Source organism: Salmo salar, chromosome 05 (genome assembly GCF_965601325.2).
Source record: "Salmo salar chromosome 05, fSalSal1, whole genome shotgun sequence".
Taxonomy (NCBI): domain Eukaryota; kingdom Metazoa; phylum Chordata; class Actinopteri; order Salmoniformes; family Salmonidae; genus Salmo; species Salmo salar.
The window spans coordinates 95,127,501-95,135,000 of record NC_138295.1 but is presented as its reverse complement, the minus strand read 5'-3'; the positions used below and the strand labels follow the sequence as shown (position 1 = coordinate 95,135,000).

General features: G+C 41.2%; 1 protein-coding gene across 1 annotated transcript in view; it reads left to right on the top strand.

Moving 5' to 3' along the window:
* LOC106606155 (CUB and sushi domain-containing protein 3) overlaps positions 1–7,500 on the top strand; it is a 540,034-nt gene that overhangs the window by 61,525 nt on the left and 471,009 nt on the right. The window lies entirely within an intron of this gene.

Here is a 7,500-nt window from a genome sequence, read left to right as displayed (position 1 = left end):
AGGTAGAGGGACTGTACTCTACCCATCATGGGCTCGATGAAGGTAGAGGGACTGTACTCTACCCATCATGGGGTAGATGAAGGTAGAGGGACTGTACTCTACCCATCATGGGCTAGATGAAGGTAGAGGGACTGTACTCTACCCATCATGGGCTAGATGAAGGTAGAGGGACTGTACTCTACCCATCATGGGCTAGATGAAGGTAGAGGGACTGTACACTACCCATCATGCGGTAGATGAAGGTAGAGGGACTGTACTCTACCCATCATGGGCTAGATGAAGGTAGAGGGACTGTACTCTACCCATCATGGGGTAGATGAAGGTAGAGGGACTGTACTCTACCCATCATGGGGTAGATGAAGGTAGAGGGACTGTACTCTACCCATCATGGGGTAGATGAAGGTAGAGGGACTGTACTCTACCCATCATGGGCTAGATGAAGGTAGAGGGACTGTACTCTACCCATCATGGGGTAGATGAAGGTAGAGGGACTGTACTCTACCCATCATGGGCTAGATGAAGGTAGAGGGACTGTACTCTACCCATCATGGGGTAGATGAAGGTAGAGGGACTGTACTCTACCCATCATGGGGTAGATGAAGGTAGAGGGACTGTACTCTACCCATCATGGGCTAGATGAAGGTAGAGGGAATGTACTCTACCCATCATGGGCTAGATGAAGGTAGAGGGACTGTACTCTACCCATCATGGGGTAGATGAAGGTAGAGGGACTGTACTCTACCCATCATGGGGTAGATGAAGGTAGAGGGACTGTACTCTACCCATCATGGGGTAGATGAAGGTAGAGGGACTGTACTCTACCCATCATGGGCTAGATGAAGGTAGAGGGAATGTACTCTACCCATCACGGGCTAGATGAAGGTAGAGGGACTGTACTCTACCCATCATGGGCTAGATGAAGGTAGAGGGGCTGTACTCTACCCATCATGGGCTAGATGAAGGTAGAGGGGCTGTACTCTACCCATCATGGGCTAGATGAAGGTAGAGGGACTGTACTCTACCCATCATGGGGTAGATGAAGGTAGAGGGGCTGTACTCTACCCATCATGGGGTAGATGAAGGTAGAGGGACTGTACTCTACCCATCATGGGCTAGATGAAGGTAGAGGGACTGTACTCTACCCATCATGGGCTAGATGAAGGTAGAGGGACTGTACTCTACCCATCATGGGCTAGATGAAGGTAGAGGGACTGTACTCTACCCATCATGGGCTAGATGAAGGTAGAGGGACTGTACTCTACCCATCATGGGGTAGATGAAGGTAGAGGGGCTGTACTCTACCCATCATGGGCTAGATGAAGGTAGAGGGACTGTACTCTACCCATCATGGGCTAGATGAAGGTAGAGGGACTGTACTCTACCCATCATGGGGTAGATGAAGGTAGAGGGACTGTACTCTACCCATCATGGGCTAGATGAAGGTAGAGGGACTGTACTCTACCCATCATGGGCTAGATGAAGGTAGAGGGACTGTACTCTACCCATCATGGGCTAGATGAAGGTAGAGGGACTGTACTCTACCCATCATGGGGTAGATGAAGGTAGAGGGACTGTACTCTACCCATCATGGGCTAGATGAAGGTAGAGGGGCTGTACTCTACCCATCATGGGCTAGATGAAGGTAGAGGGGCTGTACTCTACCCATCATGGGCTAGATGAAGGTAGAGGGACTGTACTCTACCCATCATGGGCTAGATGAAGGTAGAGGGACTGTACTCTACCCATCATGGGCTAGATGAAGGTAGAGGGACTGTACTCTACCCATCATGGGCTAGATGAAGGTAGAGGGACTGTACTCTACCCATCATGGGGTAGATGAAGGTAGAGGGGCTGTACTCTACCCATCATGGGCTAGATGAAGGTAGAGGGACTGTACTGGCTGTCTGTCATCCTCTCTCACTTCCTCCTTCCCTCCCCCCTCTCTGTATCTCTCTCTCCTCTCTGTACCTGTCTGTTCTGCTCTGTCGGTAATTAGTCCCCCAGTGGATCCAAACCACCGTGTGGATCTGGTTTAAAGAGTAAACAGGATGTTATGACTAATTGGAAATATCACTTTCACATGGAGCCCTTTTCTGAGGAAGGATAATGACAGAGGGGAGACCGGTGAGACGTAGTGGTCTGACTGGTACCCTATTCCTTACATAGTGTACTACTGTTGACCAGGGACCATAGGGAATAGGGTGCCATTTGACCAGGGCCCCGTTTACTAAGCCAGACCAGAGACAGACCTAATTAATTAGGAAAATGTCACAACACTGCCATGTAACCATGGTAGTTAAATACCACCTGATGAGACCATGTAACCATGGTAGTTAAATACCACCTGATGAGACCATGTAACCATGGTAGTTAAATACCACCTGATGAGACCATGTAACCATGGTAGTTAAATACCACCTGATGAGACCATGTAACCATGGTAGTTAAATACCACCTGATGAGACCATGTAACCATGGTAGTTAAATACCACCTGATGAGGCCATGTAACCATGGTAGTTAAATACCACCTGATGAGACCATGTAACCATGGTAGTTAAATACCACCTGATGAGACCATGTAACCATGGTAGTTAAATACCACCTGATGAGACCATGTAACCATGGTAGTTAAATACCACCTGATGAGGCCATGTAACCATGGTAGTTAAATACCACCTGATGAGACCATGTAACCATGGTAGTTAAATACCACCTGATGAGGCCATGTAACCATGGTAGTTAAATACCACCTGATGAGACCATGTAACCATGGTAGTTAAATACCACCTGATGAGACCATGTAACCATGGTAGTTAAATACCACCTGATGAGACCATGTAACCATGGTAGTTAAATACCTACAATACCAGTCTCTATAGTGTTACTACAATACCAGTCTCTATAATGTTACTACAATACCAGTCTCTATAATGTTACTACAATACCAGTCTCTATAATGTTACTACAATACCAGTCTCTATAATGTTACTACAATACCAGTCTCTATAATGTTACTACAATACCAGTCTCTATAGTGTTACTACAATACCAGTCTAATGTTACTACAATACCAGTCTCTATAGTGTTACTACAATACCAGTCTCTATAATGTTACTACAATACCAGTCTAATGTTACTACAATACCAGTATAATGTTACTACAATACCAGTCTAGTGTTACTACAATACCAGTCTAGTGTTACTACAATACCAGTCTCTATAGTGTTACTACAATACCAGTCTCTATAGTGTTACTACAATACCAGTCTAGTGTTACTACAATACCAGTCTCTATAGTGTTACTACAATACCAGTCTCTATAATGTTACTACAATACCAGTCTAGTGTTACTACAATACCAGTCTATAATGTTACTACAATACCAGTCTAGTGTTACTACAATACCAGTCTCTATAATGTTACTACAATACCAGTCTCTATAATGTTACTACAATACCAGTCTAGTGTTACTACAATACCAGTCTAATGTTACTACAATACCAGTCTCTATAATGTTACTACAATACCAGTCTAGTGTTACTACAATACCAGTCTAGTGTTACTACAATACCAGTCTCTATAATGTTACTACAATACCAGTCTAGTGTTACTACAATACCAGTCTCTATAATGTTACTATAATACCAGTCTAGTGTTACTACAATACCAGTCTCTATAATGTTACTACAATACCAGTCTAGTGTTACTACAATACCAGTCTCTATAATGTTACTACAATACCAGTCTCTATAGTGTTACTACAATACCAGTCTAGTGTTACTACAATACCAGTCTCTATAATGTTACTACAATACCAGTCTCTATAGTGTTACTACAATACCAGTCTAGTGTTACTACAATACCAGTCTCTATAATGTTACTACAATACCAGTCTAGTGTTACTACAATACCAGTCTAGTGTTACTACAATACCAGTCTCTATAATGTTACTACAATACCAGTCTAGTGTTACTACAATACCAGTCTCTATAATGTTACTATAATACCAGTCTAGTGTTACTACAATACCAGTCTCTATAGTGTTTCTACAATACCAGTCTCTATAGTGTTACTACAATACCAGTCTAGTGTTACTACAATACCAGTCTCTATAGTGTTACTACAATACCAGTCTAGTGTTACTACAATACCAGTCTCTATAATGTTACTACAATACCAGTCTAGTGTTACTACAATACCAGTCTAATGTTACTACAATACCAGTCTAGTGTTACTACAATACCTGTCTCTATAATGTTACTACAATACCAGTCTCTATAATGTTACTACAGTACCAGTCTCTATAATGTTACTACAATACCAGTCTCTATAGTGTTACTACAGTACCAGTCTAGTGTTACTACAATACCAGTCTAGTGTTACTACAATACCAGTCTCTATAATGTTACTACAATACCAGTCTAGTGTTACTACAATACCAGTCTAGTGTTACTACAATACCAGTCTCTATAATGTTACTATAATACCAGTCTAGTGTTACTACAATACCAGTCTCTATAATGTTACTACAATACCAGTCTAGTGTTACTACAATACCAGTCTAGTGTTACTACAATACCAGTCTCTATAATGTTACTACAATACCAGTCTCTATAATGTTACTACAATACCAGTCTCTATGGTGTTACTACAATACCAGTCTCTATAATGTTACTACAATACCAGTCTCTATAGTGTTACTACAATACCAGTCTCTATAATGTTACTACAATACCAGTCTCTATGGTGTTACTACAATACCAGTCTCTATAATGTTACTACAATACCAGTCTCTATAATGTTACTACAGTCTTTATCTCGCACTGGGCTACTTTCTCTGCCACAGAAATAAACAGTTTCCATTGTATCTTATATCCCACAATGCAATTCAATGCTAGGTCAGATACCAACAAACGCTTCCGCACACGTTAGAGGGACATTTTGTCGTAACCGTCAGAAAGGCCAATACCAGGCTAAATCTCACTGTATGTGTTGCTAAGTGGAACAGCTACACCCAATATCCATCGCAAACGGCACCCTATTCCCTATATAGTGCGCTACTTTCGACCAGAGCCCTTTTGGGCATAAGGGAATAGGGTGCAGTTTGGGATGCAAGCCCCTTAACACTGCCCCTTTGTAGGTCAGAGAGGTTTTCTTGAAATGTGAAGTACCCTGTAAAAGCATTAGTCACGTGGGATGCTGTGAAAACAGATAACGTGGTAGTTGAAATATATATCCGTGGTCGTCTATTGAAGAACATGATGGCAATCTAATTCCAGGTTAGTTCTGTCCACACGCCACAGCCATTTTTTCCACTCTCCGACCTTGCTTAGATTGAAATGTTCGATTGGATTTTGGCGTTTGCCTTGTGAAGTGTGGTCAGCAACACTTCTTAACGACACTGTGAAAATGAATGGCTTGAGGTATACCTCGTTTTAAAGGAAACCTATAAAGTAGGACAATCCTGGCTGTTACAATGAAGCATCTGACGACTATATATTTAACTGTTGAGGAAGTTGCTCAAGTGATGTTGAACTTGACCTTCTATAGATCTAATTGGATATAAATAGTACTGCATACTGGACTGCATACATACTGCATAATGAACTGCATACATACTGTACTGCATACATACTGCATACTGTACTGCATATATACTGCAAACGGTATTGCATACTTGCTGTATACATACAGCATACTGTACTGGATACATACTTCCTACTGTACTGCATACATACTGCATACTGAATTGAATACATACAGCATACTGTACTGCATACATACTTTATACTGATCTGCATACTTACAGCATACTGAACTGCATACATATAGCATTCAGAACTGCATACATACTACATGCTGTACTGCATACCTACTGCCTACTGTACTGCATGCATACTGAACTGCATACATACTGCATATTGTACTGCATGCTGTACTGCTTACATACTGCATACATACTGCCTACTGTACTGCATACATACTACATACTGTACTGCATACCTACTGCTTACTGTACTGCATACATACTGAACTGCATACATACTGCATATCGTACTGCATGCTGTACTGCCTACATACTGCATACTGCATACATACTGCATACTGTACTGCATACATACTGCATATGGTACTGTATTCTGTACTGCTTACATACCTGCATATATGCTACGTACTGCATACTGGTTACTGTACTACATACTGTACTGCCTACTGCATACTGTACTGCATACATACTGCATACATGCTGCATACTGTACTGCATACATACTGCATACTGTACTTCATACATACAGAATACTGTTCTGCATACATACTGCATACTGTTCTGCATACTGCACTGCATACATACTGCCTACTGTACTGCATACATACTGCATAATGTACTACATACTGTGCTGTTACATACTGCATAACATACTGCATACATACTGCATTCTTTACTGCATACATACTGTATACATAATGCATACTGTACTGCATACATACTGTATACATAATGCATGCTGTACTGCATACATACGTAACACATACTGCCTACTGTACTGCATACATTCTGCATACTGAAGTGCATGCATACTGCATACTGAACTGCATACATTCTTTATACTGTACTGCATACATTCTGCCTACTGTACTGCATACATTCTGCCATACTGAAGTACATACATACTGCATGCTGTACCGCATACATACTGCATACTGTACTGCATACATACTATATACTGAAACACAGACATACTGCATACCTACTGCATACTACATACTGCATGAATACCTACTGCATGAATACATACTGCATGAATACATACTGCATACTGTACTGAATACATACGGCATGCATACTTTATACTATACTGCATACATACTGCATATTCTACTACATACATGCTGGATACTGTATTGCATACATGCTGCATACTGTACTACATTCATACTGCATACTGTACTTCATACATACTGCATATTGTACTGCATACATACTGCCTACTGTACTGCATACATGTTGCATACTGTACAGCATACATGCTGCATACTGCACTGCATACATACTGCATACTGTACTTCATTCATACTGCATACTGTACTTCATACATACTGCATCCTGTACTTCATACATACTTCATACATACTGCATACTGTACTGCATACATACTGCATACTGTACTTCATACTGTACTGCATACATACTGCATACATACTGCATACATGCTGCATACTGTACTTCATACTGTACTGCATACATACGGCATACATACTGCATACATACTGCATACTGTACTTCATACATACTGCGTACATACTGCATACTGTACTTCATACATACTGCATACATGCTGCATACTGTACTTCATACTGTACTGCATACATACTGCATACTGTACTTCATACATACTGCGTACATACTGCATACTGTACTTCATACATACTGCATACATGCTGCATACTGTACTTCATACTGTACTGCATACATACTGCGTACATACTGCATACTGTAC